Source organism: Dermacentor albipictus, chromosome 2 (assembly GCF_038994185.2).
Source record: "Dermacentor albipictus isolate Rhodes 1998 colony chromosome 2, USDA_Dalb.pri_finalv2, whole genome shotgun sequence".
NCBI lineage: Eukaryota > Metazoa > Arthropoda > Arachnida > Ixodida > Ixodidae > Dermacentor > Dermacentor albipictus.
In genome coordinates this window covers 60,211,229-60,223,955 of record NC_091822.1, presented here as the reverse complement: position 1 = coordinate 60,223,955, position 12,727 = coordinate 60,211,229, and positions in this window count along the sequence as shown.

Sequence of the window (12,727 nt, the reverse complement as noted above, 5' to 3'; positions counted from 1 at the left end):
CTCTGCTGCCGACTCGGAGCACTGGGTATGGGACGCTCGGTCTGTGCTGGCCTTCAGCGAACCTATCCGACGTCAACACCGGTCACTGGGTATGGGCAAGTAAGTGTGTGCCTCTCGTCAGTGAACCTCTTGGAAGGCAACTTGGTTAACTAGCTATGTGCCACTCGCAATGACGAAAAAGATTCCTTGATGTTTTTACATGCTGAGTTGAATCGAATCCATTCCGCAAGGGTTCCTCAAGAGCAGCAACTCGACACTTTAGCAAGCTGCGCCACACTTGTACTCAGTACGCGCCGCTTTATAAGAAACGTCTTTCACGCCAATGTGTCATCGAGCTGCGCCATGAATGCGCTGGGTACGTGTCGCTCTTAAATGAACATCTCGCCAACTTGCGTCGCTGAGCACATTCCACTGGGTGTGCGGCAAGCGAGAGAGCAATTCTCAGCTTTCGCAAGCACCATGGCGCCACGCTTCTTGTCTCGGAAACCACGCGCGAACTTCTCGGCAGCCCCACCAGATGGCGTAGGGTGCCCAGAAAGAAGCGCGCAAGAGAGGAGCCTGGTTGCCGCGTGACGCATTTCTCAGCGTTCGCAAGCTCCGACGCGCTATGCATTTCGGAGGCCAGGCGCAGGCTTCGTAGCGGCGGCGCTAGACGGCGCTGAGCATTCCGAGGCAAGCGCGAAAGAGGAGTCCCGCTGAAGTACACGCCTCATATATAACATGTTTCGAAGGTAGCGATACGTCGGGCCGGCACGTTGATTAAGGGCTAAACGCATTACCGTCGACAGTCATCGTGAGATCAATTCTGCCAATTTTTTTTTCCTAATTGCGAAAATTTGCTGCTTGGATGTCGTAAGCTATGTAGATTTGAAGTGATCCACTGCTTTTGCATTGCAGAGGTGGGCCGTGTCTGTTTATAAATTTTGGAGAACGACTGCAAATGCAGCATGCAAAATTTCGTACCATGCTTCCCTCAGAACATAACATTCCCTTAAAACTTAGTTACGGCAAGCATTGCCTTTTAGATAGCCTAGCTATCTTGGTGTTTGGTGTCGACATTATAAATCCGCATATAAGAATGCTACCTGCGAAGCATTCATCAAGTTTTATTCTCTGGTCAATTATTGTAATCAAATGTGGGCATTGTAATTATGCGTAAAAGCAAGAATTGAGCGCACATTCTGCGCCCGAAAATTGTCTGGTACTTTTACCATTCTTTGAAACAAGCACCTAGAAAAAAAAAACATTTTCATGGCTGTTAACACCGATTGCGCGTCATGTACAGTATATACCTCACAAATACGTAGTAGTAATGACCTAAATGAAATGTTTCGCGGTTAAGATCCAGGGGTAAACCTTTACAAGCGATCTAATATTATCGTAGAGGCCTGCAGCAGCCTTTATCGATGATATGGCACACCTGTCTCATAACGGACAGAAGCGACTGTCGTTATTGCACTATGGTGAGGCACACTGTATTCGCGAAACCCATCAGTTCCGTAAAACTTCATATAGAAACCAGGAAGCAATTGTTTACAGTGCCAGTTAGAAGGCCTAGATGATACTCGAGTCACTGGAGCGCCAATTAGGCTGCCTTAAAGAGGAAAATCGAAGTACGTATATTGCATGGCGATGACTCGAAGCTCCTTGGTGTAATTATTAATTGTACAAACTTCCAACTATTAGTTTCATCAGTTCATAAAAGACAGCCTCGTGTATACCCACCTAATAGAGAAAACACCACAGCACTCGTATGAATTCACTTCATTTTTTAACTCCTCTGGTGAATGATATCTTCAACGTATCCCATAATCCTAATGAATAAGGCTACGGCTGTTTGCTGGCTGCAGCCATGCGGCCTAAAAGGCATATTTCGCCCGAGAACGTGATCCGAGCAGTTGCGTCACTTTCCCCAAGCCGATCCATCATAACTGTTCCTCAAGTATCAAGCACCTGTAAATTGCTGAACTGAGTTGAACGTGTAGTGCCGAAAAAGGGAATAAATATTAGTCAATGACTTTTCGTGTGCTGCAACAGCTACTTCAAAGCTTTAGGTGGCTTTACTTCAAAAAAGTCGCTCTCCTGCAATCGAGAGTAGATGTAAGCGTGAAATGGCAACAGTCAAAATATATTGGTTGTAGATTATACTAGCCACAATCTTAATGGGTGTAGGGCACGTTCCCAAACAGTACACCCCGCCACACCACACCACACCGCACCGCAACACGCATCACACATCCGCGCAATTGAAAAGCAGACCAATGCAGTAATAAACGTACTTCGGCGACTCACTGGCACAACGTGGGGGGTCAGTCTCTTCGCTTCTACAAGTTCATAATGCAGTCATAAAACAAAAGATTGCTTACTCGGCCCCTATTCTCCATGGTTTATTGCAAACTTCTGAGGAACGTCTTCAACGCTTACTAGCAAGGGGGCTACGAGTGTGTCTTGGGGTTCCGCAGGCTACCTCGAGTTCTTTAGTAATTGCTGAAGCTCGTCACCCTCCATTTCCAGTCATCCGAACGGTTGAAGCATGCCGACGTATTTACCGCATCTTAACCCAACACGAGAAGCATCCATTAAACCTCGCGCTCACCGAAAGAAACAAAAGCAAAATTCACGATGTTTTTCGAGAACATAAAGCATTATTACCAAGATTTGAATTATGCAAAGTGGATGTTAGTTACCCTCCGTGGATGTTAACATGCCCTAAAATAGAATTATCGGTTGACGGGATTATATCAAAAAGAGACATGTTTATAGTAGCCGCACAGCAACTGGCACTCTTCCAAATTTACTCATTATATCCCCAGTACATCCACGTTTATACAGATGGTTCGTGTCATAAAAATTCCTCGACTTCAGCATTCGTCATTCCACATTTAGCACTGGAGCAAACATTCAAGTTATCCCGGGAGACATCTTCCACCATGGCAGAACTATTTGCAATCCTGTGTGCTTTGCGTTTCATAGCATCAGAAAAACGCTCGCAAAAATGGGTTATCTTTAGCGATTCGCAAGCCGCTCTCACATTACTACAGAGCAGTAAGAAAATTCATTGAACACTTCGTTATTGTATAACACGCTCAAAGAACTTACTAAAGCAAACGCAATGAATCACGTAATTGCATTTCAATGGATACCTGGGCACTGCAATATTCCTGGTAATACTGCAGCGGGCGCAGCTGCGAATCGAGCGCACAATAACGCAGAGACAACCAATCTTCCCCTATTGCGTAGTGAAGTCCGTCTGATCCTGAGACAGATTTCTTGTCGCCTCAGTAAAACTACCTGGTTTGAGCAGCAAACTAAAAACTCGGAGTTATACTCTATAGACCCATGTATAAACTTATCAATGCCGGAAACTCTAAGAGACAACAGAAAATTTGAAACATTGCTACACCGACTGCGTCTTGATACTGCATTTACGAAACACTTCTTGTACAGAATAAAACGTGTCTATAGTCCGCAGTATTCATGTGGCCACCCAGACGATGATGTGCATCACCTTCTTCTCGAATGCACGAAATACGATACAGAAAGAACGGTACTGCAAGCTAATTTGAGTATGTTAGACAGAAGACCATTCACTCTTAAAAAGATACTTGGCCCATGGCCAACTGCGGGCCTTCAAAAAAGAGCACTTCTTGCTCTGAAAAAGTTTTTAGAGGACACCAACATTTTGGGAAAATATTAGGTATTCGATGATTCGAATATGCTAAATGAGTTGCATAAATGTTGTTAGTAATTCATAAGTGGTTTACGTGGTGATCGCAACTTTTACGCAATATGTATGATTCTGTTCTGTACTTTCAGTGTATTACATGTGTGTTTTGGCTGTTCAAAACATCTGACTTTATATATGTGTGCGTGAACTGAACTAATGCACAGAACTTTGCAACTCATGTACTGTTGGACTGTATATTTTTTATTCATCCAGTGTTGTACTGAGTGCCATATTTCGTGTCGCTATTCTCCCCTTTTACGCAAACTTGTTTCCTTTTCCAAGTGACAAGGAGTAGCCGGTGCCACCATAAAGGCGCCAACCTCTCCTAACATTTCACTTCAATAAAAAAAAAAGGCGGCACAACAGGCAGCGAAAGATGCCAGTGAGACACAGCGCACTGCCCAGCTAGAAGAAAAAAATCGCCTGAACGAGGCGTCACCAAACGTCTCAGCAAGTCTCGATTCTTGCTCCGTGATCTCGAAGCGAGAGGGGAATGACCACGCCGACGAAGCCGCCCGATCTGCACATGAAAGTGGTCAACGAGTCTTCATTCTGCTTTCGCGAACAGACGCTGCGGCTGAGCTACGATTGATGTCCCGTGAGTGTACTTTGCCCCTGTGGGACTCAAATGTTTTCACAATGTGTCGGTTGCGTTCGTTGTCTCCGGACATACGGATGCACCTCCCACCTGGATTACCACGACGTGAACAGACCATGCTCTACCGTCTGTGGCTAGGCGTTGCCTTTACAAACGCCTGTGCTTTCCTCATAGGAATGGCCAACAGCCCCACGTGCGACACATGTAACATCGACGAGACGCTCGCACACATTATCTGTGTCTGCCCGCGATACAGTGCTGAGAGACAAGTGATGTGCAGAGTACTGGACCAGTTGGACAATCGACCACTTTCAGAACTAAAAGCTTTAGGCCAATGCTCCGAAAGAACATCCGCGTTGAAGGCCTTACTCGCGCTTTTAAGGTTCTTGCAGTCTACGGGGCTTCACGACAGACTCTAAGAATGCCGCCCCCTACCACTCGGTAGTGAACGCGCTTAGCTCGTGCTTGTCTCCCTTTCTTTCTATCTCCCCCTTCTGCTCTCCCTTCTACTCCCCCTTTCTCTTTTTATCCCTCTTAACCCTTCCCCCTGCGCAGGGTAGCCAACCGGAACTACCTCTGGTTAACCTCCCTGCCTTTCTCTGCATTATTTTCTCTCTCTCTCACGTGCGGAGTTGCCACCGAGCAAAGGGCTGGCTTCACGGAGCGTTCGCTTGCATACAGACTGGCTGCGCGACGTAATGCTCTCTCCTATTTTTTTTTCCTTCCTCCACGAAGGCAAAGCAGCGCTTCCAGACGCGTCCGGCGCCATGCCACACAGCAGCTCAGCGAGTGCAGTAGAACCGCAGCAAATTCCATTTTCCATAATTGAAGTGTATATGGTGCCCTGTGTCTGCCTTTGATGCGTCGCTATTGGAAATTAAAAATAAAACTTCAGCGTGCTAGAAGTTACAGCTTGAACGATATTGAGAACGAATATTAGGGAAATTCGAAAGCAATATTTTTTGTAACTTGTTTGGGAGCAACTAGCGTATGTAATGCGGTCCTGTACAAAAGGTGGAGGGATCTCGGTTTGTTCTGGCAACTTGCCCAGATGTTCTCGTTTGAGGGCCAGGATAACGGCTCTGGCTTTTGGCTCGAGGTCACTCGAAGGTCGCCGACAACTCAAGGTAAAAGTATTTCATGCTTAAAAACCGCCGCTTAATATGAACGGCAGAAGAACGGCCTAATTTTGAGAAGCAGTTCAATAAGCTAGCGGCGCTGGCAGAATCTGGACTGCAATGTTATACTTCAGTCCTCGTCTTACTGCAGATATGCAATAATTCGATCTTTTTTTACCAAGAAGTGCTTGCCGCAACAAGCAAGTTCTAGCGGGCCAAAATCGCGGTAAATGTTCTAGAAGTCATGTTGCCGCGCGACTGGCCGCTCGAGACACTTTGCGTGTATTCGCTGGCTTCTTCCAGGCTCGGAAAAAAGTAGTTTTATGTAGCACGTACTGAACATTAGAAAGCTGTATCGGGAAATTTTTCATGTAGCTGTACATACCCGCCGTGGTTGCTCAGTGGCTATGGTGTTAGGCTGCTGAGCACGAGGTCGCGGGATCGAATCCCGGCCACGGCGGCCGCATTTCGATGGGGGCGAAATGCGAAAACACCCGTGTACTTAGATTTAGGTGCACGTTAAAGAACCCCAGGTGGTCAAAATTTCCGGAGTCCCCCACTACGGCGTGCCTCATAATCAGAAAGTGGTTTTGGCACGTAAAACCCCATATATTATTATTATTCATGTAGCTGTACAATATTCTCATTGACACTTTTCATGTAATTATAATATTTGAGAAGTTGATCAAAAATAAGACTAATTATGTAATTTGACGCAATGCAAAACATTATCTCCGCATCTCCAAGCGACGGCAAACAACATTAGCTTGGATGTGTTCAGCTATGCGTGGCATTTGCATATGTTTAAATCTTGGTGCATGGTAGTTGGGACACGCTGTATATAGTCAGCGTTTGTTCCATCCTTGACGCACTACGGCAAATATGGTTGCATGAACTGGATGGTTCAGACTATTGTTTTCGCGTTGATGCCTTCATTATCCGCGTGAGCTGCCGCTGCTGAGTGTAAAACCGCTCATGAAAAAACGCGCACTGCGCTAAACTAAGCCTCGTCCATTGGCAATGTGACGTCGCCTTTGAGAAATATATTGTTGTCTACACGAGATAAGCTCTACGAATAAACACGAACAAAGACATCGTGAAAGTATACAGTGAAAGCTCGTTAATTCGAACTTCAATAATTCGAATTTATGGATAATTCGAACTGTACGATTTGGTCCGGCCAAGCTCCACAGAAGTCTATGTATAAAAAAGTTCGTTAATTCGAACGCGAGAAGGTTCCCTCACGGATAATTCGAACTACGCTCGCCTGGCACACGGCCAGAGAAACGCGACTACTGCCTACACACAAGGCTGTATTGCCTCTGAAACGGAGGGAACGGCGAGAGAAGGCAAAATCGGAAAAAAATCTAACCGACGCGGGGTCAGCCAGAAGGCAGCGGCGGCTGCCGCCTCTCCGTTCTACGTAACCTCCGAAACTTCTAGCCCGTTGCGAATCTCGGAGGCTTTGCAAATCTTGTACAGCTGCTAATGTTGTGCGGAGATGGCACGGCAAGCGCCAAAACACAGCGAATCAAGTACGTCGCAGCTGCGCTTGCAATCAAGAACCAACGAATCAGGGCCTTCGCCACCTTCACATGTTCAGCGTCTTTGTCTCAGCAGTCTTCATCAGCTGTGCACCTCTGTTTTCAGCTTAGGAGGTATCGGCCGTCGCGATTCATTGTGATGGTGTTAAGCCTCGGCTAACGTTCGTTTCGGTGGTGTGGCACAGTCGGACCCAGAGCTTCGACTTGATCACTTTCTGACACGCCAAATTTCTGACATGCCCTACTGCTTCCAAATTGCAGTGTACTGTTGCTCTCCTTCACTTTCGTTAGTTCGAACTTTCGTTAATTCGAACTGAAGCGGCTTCCCCTTGCGGTTCGAATTAACGAGCTTTTACTGTATTTGAGATGACCGTCATGAATGTACTAGCATTGGGAACGAGAGCGAACAAACAGAAACACTGCAGGAGGCGCCCGGACATCGCCCGAAATATATCAGATGAGAGGCCTGACGTCGCGCGGGCGGCGCAAGCATCGCTTCTGTAGGTCGTGTTCGGGGCTAGTAAGAGGTGCTAAAGCGGCCATTTAAAGCATATATAACCACCAAATACTGTTCTCTTTAGGTGTGTATAAGCTTAATTTATAGGAACTTCCACTGTGCATTTGAGGGTACATTATTATTTGCTACGGAAGACAGCTCATTAAGCTCCCGTTCAGTGAAATTCGCTCTATATTTTCGATAAAACGGAATTTGTAAAATTGCGTAACTGGCAAGATTTATCTGAAAATTAGTGTGACTAGAGACCAGGGGAAAAGTTGTGAGAACAGTGACAAACAAGCACCATCTTGAGGTTCTCGAGATTTATGTTGCCCCTGTTTTCACTGAGCATTGGCTTGTAAGCGCAAGAGGAGCGCTCAATATCCACCGAAGTCGACCGCACATATACTTGTACTTCGGAACGTTCGATATTCCAACGCCCTCTCGAATTCCAGAGTGTTCACCGCTCAGAACCTTTGTCTGCAGTTCTTTCGGTGTACCGATAATCTGGGATTTTTGTCCTAGACTTATTGAAGCTTCAAAACTAACCGTATGGGCAACAGGTCCATTGGGGATTGTGGCGGACTTGATACCTCGACGTTCGAAAGGAGCCCCACATTCAGGGTCTGAGCTGCGGTCGAGCGTTCAAGTTTCTAGATGTCGTCGGCTAAAAAAACGTGAAGTGAGCGCACTTGCGGGCGAAGTCGCCATCAAGTGTGTCGTCGCGTAGGGCAATTCTCGCAGCTTTCCCCTAGTGTGATCTCAAGCTGTTGATAACGGCCTTTGCACCAACAATGTGTTTGGAGTAATCATCGGTTCCCCAGCGAGTGACAGTAGTACAAATAAAACGAAGCTAGGGCATACACGGAAAAAGCCATTTATGGCTCTTAAAATCCAATAGAGGCACTCACATCAAAATGAGTTTTTGTAGGCACGATAAAAGTGCCGCTGAAATGTTTCTAGGCCCATAGTCCATGCTTATATATTAAGTAGGCACGATGAGCCCCTAAATAAAAAAATAGGCATTTTCCCTAAACTTCTGGTGTCAAGTAATTACACTGCACGTTATAAACTTATAATGGTTGCTTTATCCAAATCACAAAGGGAGCATTCGGAACATCTAAGCAGTTTGTTCCCTAACTCGGAACCCTGCGAAGCTTGTGTAGTCATGCATTATTATGTAAAACTTCAAAAGGCGTCCTCGTAGGCGCGTCAGCGCGCCTGCAATAATGCTCAACCAGCTCGCGCTACAAGCTGTGTGGGATCTTTGTATAACCTTCGCGATCAATTCTCAAATGCGTGCCGTCTGCGAAAACATTATAGCGGCAAAGAGCACTTCTTTCAAGTTTCAGTTACCGTGGCATATGGTGCCACCATTGATCAAGTTTGTTGCAAATAACCGCATGAATTTTTAATACCATGAGAGGACAGAGGTACTGCATCTCAGAATTAGGGCCAAACAATACCCACTGCTGAATCCCGTGTCGAAACTACATTTTATTGCAAGTGATCGTAATTAGTCGGAGAATTTCGGCTGTCTGAGCGACACAGTGTGCTTCAGTACGTGATGCATGGCCACTCTAAGTGGAGAGAAAGTTATCAAGTTTTTGCTTCATCTTTTAGTCGACAGAGTGAAGTATTCGAAAAGTATTCGGCTTTTCGGACAGTTCCTATTGGATTCGAAGGTCGAATAGACTAGCGAAAATATAATCGAATGGGAGCATAATCGATTTGCTATTAAAAAGTTTGTAATATTCGCACACACTCCTAGTTATTATGGACATGCTACTGCTACGAGTTAATTTTGACCAGCTGGAGCTTTTTCACTTGCACCTTGAGGGATTTTCTGATATCCCAGGAGTACCGACCACCGCGGGTTCGAGCTTAACGAGCCACAGGGCCGCGTCAGCCGCGAGCCTCTAGCGCCACTGCGCGCGAGCTCAGGCCACAAGGGGCTACCGAGCGACGCACGCAAGAACACACTATTGCCATGAGCTAGCGGACACCGTTTATTGTATCCGGCGGTCCCGGGGCGGCGAGGAACTAAAGGGGTCCCGCACCAAGGGCGGAAAATGCAATCAGGGGCCGCCTGTAGCACGTCACTGCGAGAGCACATGCTCAAGCTGGAACACGCCGGTAGGAAAAGTCCCGGCGGCTATGCTATACTTGCTATCGCGATGACCAATGGGCCAATTCGCGAGAGCTCGGGCAATCTCCTTCGGCTTGGGCCTCCGATGAGTGCGGCTCGGCGTGGTACGACCTCGCGCGAGCACTAGGCACCCGTTATTCGGCTTAGCCTCCGGACAGGATTAACACGAGGTACGCGCTCGCCGCACGGGCAAAGGCACTGTGCGTGAGCTCCGTCCTGGTCACAAAGGTGTCGGCGGTCGAGAGGAAGCATGTACGCACCCGGCGCAGTCCCAAGGAAGAAGAGACACGCTCACGCCACGAGAGTAGCCACCAGGGGCCACTTCGTGACGTCATAGCCCCGCCCTCACCGCGAACCATCGCGAGTGGAGCGCTACCACTGACAACTGGTTCGGAACGAGGAGAGAGTGAGGCGTAGGGATTGCAGAAACAGGTGAAATGCGCCCGCGCAGTGGCGCGTCGAATTCCCCAAATCCCCACAACCTAAACCAAAGTTCAGGAACGCCAAGCTCGCCAGTGCAACGCCACGGCCACAAAGCTACCGCTGCCGACATTCCAAGTAATAATGCTGCAGAGGAGGAAAAGTTTATTACAATGTTCGCGAAATATATCACAGCCACAACACGAAATTTATGCAGACTGAAAGAATCCATAAACGGGCACTCCAATGTAGACCTCTATCATTTCAGCTACAACAGAGACGCACTTTTCTTCTGCAACTTTCCCTATTCTACTCATCTAAGTTGTTTATATATTTGCGGCAGTAGAGAGCGATGAAATTACCTTCTTCGAGTAGGACCGAACCTTAATCAAATCCTTGAATTGTAGCAATCAATGTTGGACTAAAGCGCAGTTGACAGGCAGTATCGACAAGCATTTTCCCCATTTTGATCTTTGCCCTAACACTTTCTTTGCGATCGCATGCTTCTGTCCACATTTTTTCGATACCTGGACCCTCCTGCGGACTTCACGTCGAAACTTTCGTTCCCCGGTCAGCACCACAGCTCCGCCTTGAAGCACCTGATTAGGTTCCTGGCTCACACGAGGCTTGTGCATAAGCTCCAGATGGGTGTCAGCCATTTGCGCTGCGACCGCGACGACCTTCTCCGTTCCTCGTTCTAACTCTCCATGTTCGCCCTTCACCGTGCCACGGCTAAATGCGCAACTACAATAGCTACAACAATAGATAAGGTACCGTCGGTAGGCGATATCAGAGGGGTTATTACTATAGCTCGATCGGCTCCGAACTCCAGTAAACCCCGAATTTTCACGCGATCCTCGACTCGAAGCTCTTCCTTCATTTCACCAAGTTTGGCACAGCACCTCCCTCGGCCGTAGAAGATGGAACGCTTCTCAAGAATTTTCGTGGGGTATGGTGGCTAGAATGGGTCACCATGTGCGGGCTGTAACTGAAGTGCAGTGACCACTTCCGTCGAGGGGCAGCGCTGTCGTCGAGTTTCTGAAATAATGAAACATAGAGCACTTTGAGGTCGCAATATATACGGGGTGGTGCGTGGAATCCGGAAACGAGTAATGGTGCCAGCGCTAACGTTCACAAATACCATTCTGTGCTCAATATCGCATATCATGTCGGGGTTGAAAATTAACCAAAGATCGTTAGGCCGGTTGGCTTTGGGATCCCACGGTAAAACCACAAATGAGGCGAGGCAGGTAGAGATGGATTGGGCCTCGTTTGAAGTCAACGAAGCGAAGAGCAAAATTTGTTTTCGAGAAAGACTCGGAAACATGGATCAAAATAAATGGGCGGCTAAAGGGCACAAGTATCTGTACCTGAAAAGAATGGAGGAAGAGGTCAAAGAAATTTGGTAACCAAGTAGAGAGTAAATGAAAGTGTATGCAACCAGGAGTCATCATAAAGAAAGTGTGAGAGACAGATACAGCAAATTGGAAGCAAAGACTAGAAATAAAAAAGACCATGGTGATCTACAAAAGTGGGAAGAAAAAAAATTGGTAGGGAAAATCAGTACGATAAAACTAAGGTTATTGCCTTGCTATGTAAGGCTCGAGCTGAGAGTTACGCACTTTCCTGTCGCTGTGTATGCACCGGTTATTTATTTTCTTTGTCTGTCTGTCTGTCTGTCTGTCTGTCTGTCTGTCTGTCTGTCTGTCTGTCTGTCTGTCTGTCTGTCTGTCTGTCTGTCTGTCTGTCTGTCTGTCTGTCTGTCTGTCTGTCTGTCTGTCTGTCTGTCTGTCTGTCTGTCTGTCTGTCTGTCTGTCTGTCTGTCTGTCTGTCTGTCTGTCTGTCTGTCTGTCTGTCTGTCTGTCTGTCTGTTTGTTTGTTTGTTTGTTTGTTTGTTTCATTCAATACTGCGGACTCAAGGTCCAAGCAGGGTGGACAAAACAGCTACAAAAAAAGCAGCAAAATCATAACTAAACAGCAACCAAAGAGGAACACCGATGCAGGGTCAAAAATTTTAATTCACTTTCTGATCTAGAGATGTAATTGGCGGAACAAAGCATTGAACATTATGGAAAAAACAGGCTTTTTTTTTTGAACCAGTGAGTGAGTGAAACAACTTTATTTTGTCCTCTCTAGACGTAAGCACACCAGGATAAACTTTTGGAAAAGAAAAAAACAGCGCCCCTGCAGAATTCTGCTGTGGCGATGCGACTCCTTTCGACGCATCTAAAAGTTTGGTTGAAAGGAGGCATTTGGGAGTGTGGCGTAGCACATGGATTCATCAACTTATATATACATACATATATATATATATATATATATATATATATATATATATATATATATATATATATATATATATATATATATATATATATATATATATATATATATATATATACATATATATATATATATATATACACTGATGCATCCCAGTGCTTCGCCAGACTACCAAACGATGTACATATATATTCAAATAAAGAAAGTACTATTAAAGAAACTCCACAAATCTTAAGAACTCAAATGTTGTTATTCAAAATTATTAGTCACAGATCCCGCTAAAAATAGCGACGCCTCTGTCTGAAAGCGGCTCGTCTCTGGAAATCGTTACAAAACATCGTTTTATGCATTCAGGCACAAACGTAACTGGAATGCCAATGCATTTCTCCGCA